Source organism: Mya arenaria, chromosome 12 (genome assembly GCF_026914265.1).
Source record: "Mya arenaria isolate MELC-2E11 chromosome 12, ASM2691426v1".
Lineage (NCBI taxonomy): Eukaryota > Metazoa > Mollusca > Bivalvia > Myida > Myidae > Mya > Mya arenaria.
Window position 1 is genome coordinate 23,532,575 of NC_069133.1, and position 13,106 is coordinate 23,545,680.

Consider the following 13,106-nt stretch of genomic DNA (forward strand, 5'->3'; position numbering starts at 1 on the left):
TTTTTTTTTTTTAAATGTGGGCATAGGCATAAAATTTGCGGGTCATAACATGACCACACTCTCGCGTTACATTTTGCCAACGAGAGTAATTAATATAATGATGTAAGAACTAGTTTCACAATCGTTGTACAATAAATAAGTTTAAGCTAAATAATAATTTGCATTTTTTCAGATTAATATTCAAATGTCATTCATGTACACCTGGTTGATAGATATGTATTATATTTATATTTCTATGTTTACCTAGATGTTTTACCTGATTAGTGCCTGTCACGAATAAAAATGCTTGATCCTCATTTTAAGGCTGTTTTTCAAGCAGATGTTCGGTATTGATTTCCAAACTGATATTGTATAAGTTTATAAGTTATGTAGAGAGTTAGGTGACAGAAAAACAACTACAAATATCAGAAAGTATATGCTAATAATTCGAAGAAATGGTTTTTAAATGGATTCTTGTTCATTGAAAAAAGTTTCATCATAAATGATAACAACTTTTCATGCTTGTCGGAAATGGCTACATGTCATATTAAGGGGCTAAATTGTCAAAAAAAGGGTCTAGTATCAATATAAACAAGAGCTTTGTGAAAAAAAGACATATATGTAATGTTGAATGTTTTTCTTCATAAGTTATATGCATCCTTACATGCATGTTATGACAGGTTCATAGTGATCAAAATAGTCATAGAATTTCATGATTGTAGGCTTTGCATTGTGTTTAGTGTTTGATATTATATTTTGTCAAATGAGATGGCAGATTTTTTCTAATCTGCCATACATTTATTTTGGTATTTTTAATTAGCAGTCAACCATTATTGATATTAATTGATATATACCACTTATCAGGTGAATCAGTAAATTTATACAGAGGCTGGGTCAGTAGACAAAATATAATCTCGAACACTAAGCTGGTTAAAGGGTTATTAGTATGCATTTACCAAATACAATGGGCCAGGTGTTTGTGACACTCCTAGGGCGGTAATCAATTTAACTCGTATCTTTATTCATGCCTCACTGAATCTATTCACTTCATTGGCCAGTTATTTTTACTGTCCAATCAAAAGACTTGGATTCTTATCTTAAAGCTGCACTCTTACAGAAGACAGTTTTAACTTTTATGTTTTTTCTTGGAATGAGCCAGCTTTGCATTAATGCCTGGAAAACGGTGATATAATACTGCTGACAAGACCAGATCGGAGTTTTTCATATTTCTGTTCCAAAATTACATTTATGGCTTAAAGCATAACTAACACTAAAAATGGAATTTTCATCAGTTTTCCGGACAATTGAGATCTGTTCAACTGTGAGTTATCTTTATGACCGGAGTGAAAGCATTGACACAAAAATCAGCTCATTCTGAGACAAAAATTAAAAAAAACAAAACTGTCAACCTGTGAGAGCGCAGCTTTAAAATTCAGTTTAATTTATGGTGGCTATTAAGTACAGCCTAAGGCACCTTTAATATGGTACATGCATACTACCGTTATAACATTTAACCATTACTTAACTCATCTTTTCCCATGTTTATATTTGATATGTAATACACAGAAAATAGAATCTCATATAGATTATTATATATCAGTACAAAAAAAATTGAGATCTGTTTCTATTTTGCATTAATATTCTTTTGGTGTTTTATGTATTTATATTCTATTTGTAAATTATACATTAATATTCTATTTGTGCGTTATACGTTAATATTCTATTTGTTTATTAAACATTAATATTCTACTGACATTGTTCATAAATTTGCATTTGACAAAGCAGTAGGCTGTTTATATATTTGTACAATTCTAAATTCAGTTTTTACTCTCAGAATTTTGTAAATGCATTTGTTTTGTTAGGATGGCAATAAATTCTTTTATTAAAACAGCATAATATTTCATGTACAGGCTCATTTTATAGCGATATAAACATGACATAATTTATGTTGTGTTGTTGCATAATTCTTATTTGTAAAATTTTAACTCTCAGAATCTTTGTAAACAAATTACATATGGCATCATGCAAACCATTTTCAATTATCAGAGGTTTCATAGTGAAAAATCTAACCTTGTATGCATAGCAACATCGCTATGGTGTACAAGAATACATGCAGACTCACATAAAATTTATAGAAATGAAACTGACGGAATGTGTTCTGCAATTCCTTCCACTTTAGATAACACAAAATGCTCAAGATAACATCAAACACCCAAGATAACATCAAACACCCAAGATAACATCAAACAACCAAGATAACATTAAACAACCAAGATAACATCAAACACCCAAGATAACATCAAACAACCAAGATAACATCAAACAACCAATCAAACAACCAAGATAACATCAAACAACCAAGATAACAGATTACACCCAAGATAACATGAAACACCCATGATAATATGAAATGTCCAATATGAAACACCCAAGATAACATCAATTAACCAAGATAACATGATACACCCAAGATAACATGAAACAACCATGTTAAGATGAAACACCCAAGATAATATGAAATGTCCAATATGAAACACCCAAGCATGAACACTGAAGGTAACATGATACACCCAAGATAACATGAAACACCCAGGACAACATAAAAATGCCCAGACATGAAACACGAAGGATAATATTAAATTACCAACATGAAACACCCAAACATGAACACAGAAGATAACATGATACACCCAAGATAACATGAAACACCCAAGAAAACATCAAATGCCCAGACATGAATCGTTTAAGATAACATTAAATGCCCAACATGAAACACCCAAACATGAACACAGAAGATAACATGATACACCCAAGATAACATGAAACTCTAAGATAACATGAAACACCCAAGATACTATAAAATGCCCAGACATGAAACGCCCAAGGTAATATAAAACATGGGAATATATTATGGTTTGTTTAAAAACAGGTGAACAAAATATGAATCAGTAGTGCTTTAGTAATCTTGTCATCCTATGGTTCACCCAAATTGCTGACTTAGACTAGTTCTACTAGTGTGACTCACCCAAATTGCTGACTTAGACTAGTTCTACTAGTGTGACTCACCCAAATTGCTGACTTGGACTAGTCCGACTAGTGTTTGTGAACATCAAATTCTCATGAATAAACAGTAAATGCATTTTGCATTTTTTCAAAATTTATACAAATAAATGTGTATATTGTCACAGTCAAAATAAGAACAAGCCCTGCACTGGTAAAGTGCTTCCTGGGCTTGGCAAGTGTAACAAATGGAGGTACAAATTCTGGATTTTAAATAGCAAGGCTTCTTAAAAAGATTTTGATGGTAAACACTAGAATAGCAGGGATGTGGTGTGTACGTTGTCTTGCGGCTCCAGGGACAAAAACAACAACAACATTTTTTAACTGATTAAAAAGAGTTAATGGTTGCATTTGCTTGGTACTTTAATTGTTGTTAGAATTTTCACTCCAGTTTATTTCAAATTTGAAGTCAGGAGAGCCCATAAAAGGGCTTCTAAAAATCCAAAACTTGCTTCTGCTGGAGGGTGCTTCACCCCCTTTGATCTCTATTTGGGACCTAAAGCCCCCCTCCCCAAAAACCTATCTACAGAAATGGTTTCAGCCCTTGAGCTGCCTGGTCAATCACATTCCTGTTCATGGATTAAGGCTTGTTAATCCAAAATTCTAAATTCTAATGACTGTTGTCAATCTTTCAGAAAACAGTCTAAGGGAGGTAAGACAATCATATAAAAGTCACTTGCCTTATTTACTTGTCTTTCAGGCTTACATCCCTTTGACTATTGCACTTTGAGCTCAAATATTTTTATAAATGGGTTATTACAGAAATATGGCGGACATGTCATACGTGATGACGTAACTGCTGTTAAAAACGAAAGTAAAATAAGCTTATTTTGTACACAAGACTTATTGCTCAATTATATCTGTTGGGCCATCTTGTTTCAAAGTGCACTAGAAAATATTGTAAGTTAAGAAATATAGTTGAATAGTACAAGGGTTTCAGAAATCTTATCAAAACGTTGGCTTGCAAATTTAAATAACTATTCTGATTCTGATTTTCAAAGATTTGACCTTTACAACTTTTACATTCAGTCGAAACCCGTTGGGTCGAACTTACAGGGACCGGCAAATTTACTTTGAACCTCGAAAAATTAGAGTCACGAAAAAATCGAGTCAAGCGGGAAGGCTTACCTTCAGTTTTAAAAGATCGGTCATTTACATTTATTTCGAGCCAACGAGGAATTCGAGCCAAACAATTTCGAGCCAACGGAGTTTGACTGTATTTTACTGACTAAGCCATTTTGGACAGACATTATAAAACATATTTCGGATTGATTTTTTAACCTTTTTCTCTTACTGAAATCTGTCCGGCGTGAACAGTGGACAAATGAAAGTTCTGGTATTAATGCCACATTCGCAATAAGTAAAAAATAAATTGTCCACATGTCCAAAATTGCAGGATTATCTTTATAGTTGTTAATCTTTTTAATACCTCAAATCTTTTCTATAATCACATTTACTAGAGTTTATTTAGAATATATATATTTATGATCTGATTTATTTGTATTTTTTTACTATTGGGTTAATTGCGAAGGTGTTAAAGTTAAATATTGTTAACTTTCAAATTGCTACGACTGTGGAAGATTCATACTAGGCACACTAATCGAGGGGTGAAAGCGAAAAGGTTCTATCTGCTTCTTTATTTAATGTCACTTAGAACCTTTTCGCATTCACTCTCGTCTTGAGATCTGCACTAATTCTTACAAATACTGAGACAACTTTTTCAGCTGTGCTTGTTTTATTAAAGCTGCACTCTCACAGATTTTACGTTTTGACAACATTTTTATTTTTTTGTCTTGGAACAAGCCAATTTTTGCGAGAATCCATGAAATCCAGTTATATAAGACTACTAACAAAAAGTAAGATAGCAGGTTTTTATATTTATGTTAAAAAATAGATGTTTTATGCATTTTTCTTAAACCATTAGTAACGGTTTAAGCCATAAAACATAAATTTTCTAATAGAAATATGAAACTCTACGATCTGATTTTTTGTCAGCAAACTTATATCATTGGTATATCTGTGAGAGTGCAGATTTAAAGCATATGAGTGTATCATTAACTATTTCATCTTTTTAACTTAATACCAATGCCATTAGCAACATTGTTAACAAAGTTATTAACAATCAGCCCAATGTTTGTTAATTCGCTGCAGTTTCCCAGCATTGACTTGTTGGCAGCCATCGTCGGCAACCACAGTACTTTCTTCCAGTAAACTTCATACATACTGTGGGACAATTGACTGACAAAATCTCGTTTTAATGAATATGCATTAGGCAGGAGAGACAACTCTTCTTCCAATGAATTTGCATGTTACAATTAATTATTGTTCAATAACTTTGTCAGTAGCCTGCGTGGCCGTGTGGTCTTGACTACTGTCAAATATTATTGTACTGAGAAGGTGGACCCGGTTCAACTCTTGGCATTTGCCAGAAATTTTTCAACCGTAAAGCATCTGGTAATTTGCTGAACCAATGAAACTGTCTCAAGATTTCCTAGCCAAATTGTCCACGGTACACAATGAAGCATAAGTGTAAATCGGAGGTCTCGGATGATGGCTGATCATACTGTATATCATAAATCCTTACGCTAACAATGAATTGTTATTATTAAGAAGTTGTTCTTAATTTTTATGTTAATTGAAGGCATTATTTTGTTGTTAAAAATATTCTTTACATTCTTTGTGTGAAGTGTTTGTGAAATGCCTTAAGACCAATGCTGAGTATTTAAGCTTGACTTGGAACCGTTTTTTCACTATGTTTTTTCAGGTGGTCAATTTCTCAAATAATTTTTACCCCTTAAAACAGATCAAACTAAGCTGACTATTTTTGTATTGGTATAAATTGTCTTATCAGAAAGTCTCAATATTTGGTTATACTGCCAGTTTTTATATGGGTCGTGAAAAGGGCCAAAGGTTATAATAATGTAAACCATCGATATTAAATATGAAAGTAAAGTATGTTATGGGTTATAAAGTTAAATTTAAGGAATAAATTCAGCTTATTGACATATGGTACTTAAACCTAATGCTTAAGATGGTTTGAGAAATTTTGGGCCTGTACTTAACAAAACTGTTTGGCCTTTAAGCCTATGAATTTGCTACAATATACTCAGCATTATACATGTTGCAGTCCATAATGTCCAGTAGTTGTGTTCAAAGAGCATCTTAATGAAAAATTTCATGTAAGTGAAAAATGATTTTTTTTAAGTTGAATTAAAAGAAACCTAACAATGTTTTTACACCAAAAATATGGAAAAAAAAAACAAGAAGAAAGTTAGAATAATAAATGCATGAAAATATGTTTGATGAAAAAAACTAAGAGTTTTTAAAATTTCATTGTTAAAAATTAGAAAAAACAAGTTATTGATCGGAAACCGTTTTTCATGTAAAGGTCACACTGACCTTGACCTTTGACCCACTGACCTCAAAATCAATAGGGTTCATCTGCTGGTGATGACCAATACACATACCAAGTATGAGGTCCCTCGGTCAAAGCGTTCTCAAGTTATTGATCGGAAACCATTTGGTATTCCGACCGACCGACAGACAGACAGACCGACCGACATGTGCAAAACAATATACCCCACTTTTTTCAAAAGGGGGCATAAAAATCACTAAGATGAAAACCCAACCCTTGCGCAGGGTGTTTTGCGGAAACTCAGTGAACCTCGTTTCTGCAAATATCCCTACATGTATGCATGGGTTTTGATGAACCTATCTTACACTCACAGCCTTGGAAGATACTTACTGTGTACAATCAATAGAAATAGTCCTATATTATGTTATCTAGTCAATTTCTTTGTGGTTACAAATTAATCGCAGAAGTGCCAAGTTGTTCATATTTTCTAGTTGTTTTAATTTGAATTGTTCTGATTCAGAAGGTTTTTGTTATAAATATGCATAACTGTTATATTTATTTAATTATTTAAACACTAATTGTTTGTTGTATATATAAACAAGTTTGTTTGTATGTTTTTGTATATAGAATCATATAGGTTTACATATATTATTATATACACATATATAAATGTGCTTCTCATTTGCTTGATGCAATTTCACCCATTCATTGTATAAGTGTGTGTACACCACGTGATAAATGATGTCATAAATGCTGCATTGGAAGGCATTATTTTGCTTAAAATGAAGACTTAAAAAAGATGGCCTTTCTTTTACTATAATATTTTAAATGAAACAAAGGGCTGTCTAGCCCCGCATTCGTTTTATTACCGAAGTTTCATCAAACACTGACAAACCAGTTTCCAAAATAATGTTTTGACAGTGCTTCGTCAGACGGCCGTTTGTCAAAAGGTTTGACTAAGTGTTTTAAGAAATTAAAGTCTCAATCAAACTGTGGTAAAAGACTGAAGGCTGCACTATGTTTCATTTAAAATAGTGAAGAAATAGTGAAGTTATCATTTTTTAAAGTCTTCATTCGAAGCAAAATGTTACCCTCCGACGTAGCATTTATGACACATTTTATCATGTGGTATACACACACTGAACTCTAGAGGTCATTTTTTTGTCATAGTATGCATATAGGTTGTTAAACTCCACACAGCAGTTACTTCCCTTTGCTGTACAGAAACCACTGCCAATATGCATATCACATGATAATGATCAAAGTCATTAGACATAATTAAAGCAATATATGTAAGTGATATGTATTATGCATTGCTTTGTACTGTTAATCTTGAACAAACTTGTCCAATACCTTTTTGGTATAGTATGCTTATTCATTTTGAATTTGTGATACAACTGTTTGCAAATGAATTTTAATAGCAATTCATAGTTCATCAATCTGTTAATAAAATTGTATTCACAATGTCATTTTGCAAAGAAGAGTCAGTCAGTTTGTACGGCCTCAGAGTAATTTTGAACAGTAATTTTAAGCACTTCAGAGATACTCATTTATGACCATGATAGCCTTGTGAGCATGATTTAAAGCCACAATTTAGTAGGTAAATGGATGATAAACCATCGCGCAATCTGTACACATATGGATGCTGTTGTGCGGGGGGGAGGGGGGGGGGGGGGGGGGGGGGGGGGGTATGGGGATGCCTGTCTAGAAGTTAGTTTTTGGTAAATCTCTGACCATTGCAGTGGATATCCCTTGACGTGGGAAGTTCTTAGGCAGGCTGGATTTGAAATATTCTTGTCAGATTTTTGCGAAATTAAAGATATGCTTTGAAATGCTGCTAAGTACATTTGCAAAAGTAGTACATCTCTTTATGTAACTGCTTGAACAGATCTGGTTTTAGGAATACATGCAGTGTTTCAATTTATGCCATGTTTTCTTCTTATGTACCGTTTTTGCACGGTCATGTTTCACACTCTTGTTACCACTTGTCAGTCTGAAGCTTTTTGCTTTCATTTTATATGCAATATACATATCAGAATTGTAAACAAGTAGAAAACTTTTATCAAATTTCTATATAAAAATTATATCATTGTAAATAATTATATTATCTATTATACATGTATTACATTTAACATACTATATATAAGTTTACTTAAAAGGCAATAAATCAATTTACTTAACAAAAAGGTTTTTAATTTTGCCCATTTCCCATCAATTTCCATGTCTTTTAAGTCATAGTCTTTGTCTAGGCGCAGCTGTGCCTGTGACGTTGTTTTCATAATCAGTATCACAATTTTGGTTTCCTATCAATAGTTGTTGAATGACTTTATTTAACCCTTTGCAAGGTGGGTAAATCGTCGTCTGCTCAAAAATGTTGTCTGGTTTATTCTAAATTTCTTTCAATTTACTTAAAACTTTGGGGATATATTGACTGAGTGGCAAACAGCTTGGAACCTGACCAGGCGCTGAGTTACTACAAGCTGTTTGCAAAGCCTTTAAAATCGCCATCAGCAATCCCCCCCCCCCCCCGGGGGGGGGGGGGGTTGTATGAGGATGCCTGTCTAGAAGTTAGTTTTTGGTAAATCACTGACCATTGCAGTGGATATCCCTTGACGTGGGAAGTTCTTAGGCAGGCTGAATTTGAAATATTCTTGTCAGATTTTTGCAAAATTAAAGATATGCTTTGAAATGCTGCTAAGTACATTTGCAAAAGTAGTACATCTCTTTATGTAACTGCTTGAACAGATCTGGTTTTAGGAATACATGCAGTGTTTCAATTTATGCCATGTTTTCTTCTTATGTACCGTTTTTGCACGGTCATGTTTCACACTCTTGTTACCACTTGTCAGTCTGAAGCTTTTTGCTTTCATTTTATATGCAATATACATATCAGAATTGTAAACAAGTAGAAAACTTTTATCAAATTTCTATATAAAAATTATATCATTGTAAATAATTATATTATCTATTATACATGTATTACATTTAACATACTATATAAAAGTTTACTTTAAAAAGGCAATAAATCAATTTACTTAAAAAAATGTTTTTAATTTAGCCCATTTCCCATCAATTTCCATGTCTTTTAAGTCATAGTCTTTGTCTAGGCGCAGCTGTGCCTGTGACGTTGTTTTCATAATCAGTATCACAATTTTGGTTTCCTATCAATAGCTGTTGAATGACTTTATTTAGAGTCTTCAAACTTAGTTTGCACATTGTACGTGGTCAGTATGACCCTTATTGATTTTGTGGTCAAAGGTCAAAGTAATGGTGACCTTCACTAGAAAAATTATGATTGCTCTCAACATGTGACTCATCTACTTTGCGGAATGCTAGTTTACATTTTATTTCAAACAAAGTTTAGATTACTTTCTCTGCGTTTCCCTTTGCCCCACTGTTTTCAATAATTAAATGGAAAATATAGGGCCAAGCCTAGTAGCCTAATACTTAATGAAGATCCTGTTTATAGGGGCACTATATAAGTTGATTCTACAATACTGTGAAGATTGAGAGACAAAACAGATATCTGTTCATCTTAATGGTATGAAATTGAAATAGGTCACATCTAATTTAATTTGCAGTTTACTTCTCCGTACAAGTCATGTCACACTTTACCTTCATATGTGCTGACATTATAATTATGTTACCAAGACCACATAGCCAAAAAGTCATAAGTCCCAACAAGTTACCGCAATAAATAACAAGCAAAATTGTTAAATTGATATCCCCCGCTGGGTTAGGCAAAGTAGATGGCAGGGAAATCAAACCAAAACATGCTATATGGCTGAAAAGTAATGGACACTTATGGATATGAGTTTGTTCGCAATGTTTTAAAATGAAGATAGTGTATATAGTGTAGCATTTAGATTTGACCTTGTAACCTGGTTTTTGACCCCACATTACGCAGTTTTTGACTAATACAAGTATTCATCAAGGCAAGCATTTTGAATAAGTTTCATTATGTCTCCCCCATAAATGGGAAGACATATTGTTTTTGCCCTGTCTGTCAGTCCGTCAGTCCGTACGTCACACTTCGTTTCCGCTCAATAACTAAAGAACACTTACACCCAGGAACTTCATACTTGGTATGCTAGTTGGTAATGACTAGTAGATGACTGTTATTGATTTTGAGATCAGTAGGTCAAAGGTCAAGGTCACCGTGACCATGAGGTGAAGAAACGGTTTCCGCTCAATAAATAAAGAACGTTTGCAGGCAGGAACTTGGTACGCAAGTTGGTCATGACTAGTAGATGACCCCTATTGATTTTGAGATCACTAGGTCAAAGGTCAAGGTCGCCTTGACCTTGAGGTGAAAAAATGGTTTCCGCTCAATAACAAAAGATCCTTTGGGTCCAGGAACTTCATACTTGCTATGCTAGTTGTTCATGACTAGTAGATGACCCCTATTGATTTTGAGATCAGTAGGTCAAAGGTCAAGGTCCAGTAGATATTCACTATTTAATATGGGTGAATAAACCAAATTTCACTGTTTTTGTTCATCTCCTGTCCAAAATTACAAATTACATGTCCATCATTTATTTTTTCTCAGATACGACCACACAATAGGGAAGACAAGGGCTTTTTCAAAAAAGCAATCTCTAGATTGGACCAGACATATTGCAAAAATATTATTCAACCTAGTGACATAGTTTTTGACCCCATTGAGACCTAGTTTCAAACTCATCCAAGATTTCATAGAGGAAAATATTCTGCTTATGTCTCATGAAGAATTGGAGCGCATATATTGCCTCAGTTTGTTCCCAAGCTTTCACTTAAATTTGACCTACCCGGTAGTGACCTAGTTTCTGATTTCATGTGACCCAGTTTTAAACAAGTCAATGATTTCATCAAGGAAACATTTTGATTTAGTTTCATTAGTATTGAACGAGATATATTTCCTCTAGTTTTTCCCAAGATTGACATAGTGAGCTGGTTTTTGACCCATGTGAACCACTTTTAACATGCAGTGAGATTTCATGAATGATAACATTGGACCATAATCTTACTCATCATTTCCATCTGATTCCAGACAAAAAATCTAAGATATAACCTAGTGACCACTATTCACATGTGACCCAGTTTTAAATTTGTCCATGAGCTCATCAAGGGAAACATTCTGATGAAGTTTAATGAACATGTTGTTTAAGTTACCAGGTTACTGACTCCATATGACCCATTTTGATAAAGTTTGAACATTATCCAACCCATTACTTCCAAGATATGGTAAAAACTAGAAATGTGTCCATAGGACACGGATGCCCCCACTTTGATTTTTTGTCACAGAAAATAAGCCATAATGATTATTCAGGATAATCTGAGGGCCCTAACTCCTAAATGATTAAAGCGATTTCCATGGCTATCGAACTTGATCAAGATATTATGGTCACAAACATGTGTTAAAAGTTTGGTGAGGATTGGACAAACAGTTTTCAAGAATTAGATCGGAAACAATCTTCGGGACGTATTTTTCAAGTCTTTTTTTGCAAATAAAGAGCCGTAACTCCTAAATGACAAAAGCGATTTCCATGGCTATCGAACTTGATCAAGATATTATGGTCACAATCATGTATGTAAAGTTTGGTGAGGATTGGACACATACTTTTCAAGAATTAGATTGGAAACATATATTTTTGAAGTATTTTTGGCAAAAAAGGGCCGTAACTCCTAAATGACTGAAGCGATTTCCATGACTATCGAACTTGATCAAGATATTATGGTCACAAACATGTGTTTAAAGTTTGGTGAGGATTGGACAAACGGTTTTCAAGAATTAGATCAGAAACAATCTTCGGGAATTTTTGGCAAAAAAGGGCCGTAACTCCTAAATGACTAAAGCGATTTCCATGACTATCGAACTTGATCAAGATATTATGGTCACAAACATGTGTTTAAAGTTTGGTGAGGATTGGACAAACGGTTTTCAAGAATTAGATCGGAAACAATCTTCGGGACGTACGTACGTACGTACGTACGTACGTACGTACGTTACAAGTCATATACGTACGTACGTACGTACGTACGTACGGACAAGGGCAACCCTATATGCCGCCACTTTGTGGGGGCATAAAAATGTGTCGAAAGGAAAGACAAACTAAAGGATGGATGGACAATACTAAAGCAATATCCCCCTCAAGAAACCCTCTCAAATGAATATCATAATTCTTAAACTGTTATATTGGAAGAAAAAAAGTCTAGTTTTATTGTACTCACCTCTTTTGTGAGAGGCAGACACCTATACCAATTGTAATTGAACCCACAACCTCTTGGGTGAGAGGCAGACACCTTTACCAGTAAACCACTCTCACCCTAGTGGGAAACCAGGATCCCACAAACTCTTGGGTTATAAGTGGACACCAATACCACTAGACCATTGTCACTATGGTGGGGATGGAACCCAGAACCTCTTGGGTGTTAAGCAGACACCTATATAACTAGACCACATAAACCTTGGTGGGGTACGAACCCACCTCTTGTGTGAGAGGCAGATACCTAAGCCACAAGACCACTCTCACTTGGGTGGGGATCGAGCCCACCTCTTGTGTGATAGGCTTGGGTGATGGGTGGACACTAGATCATTGTTGTCTTGGTGGGGATCGAACCCACCTATTGTGTGAGAGGCAGACACCTTTACCACAAGACCACTTTCACTTTTGTGGAGATCAAACCCACAAACTCCAAGGTGTTAAGCACTCACTTAAACCATGAGGCCACT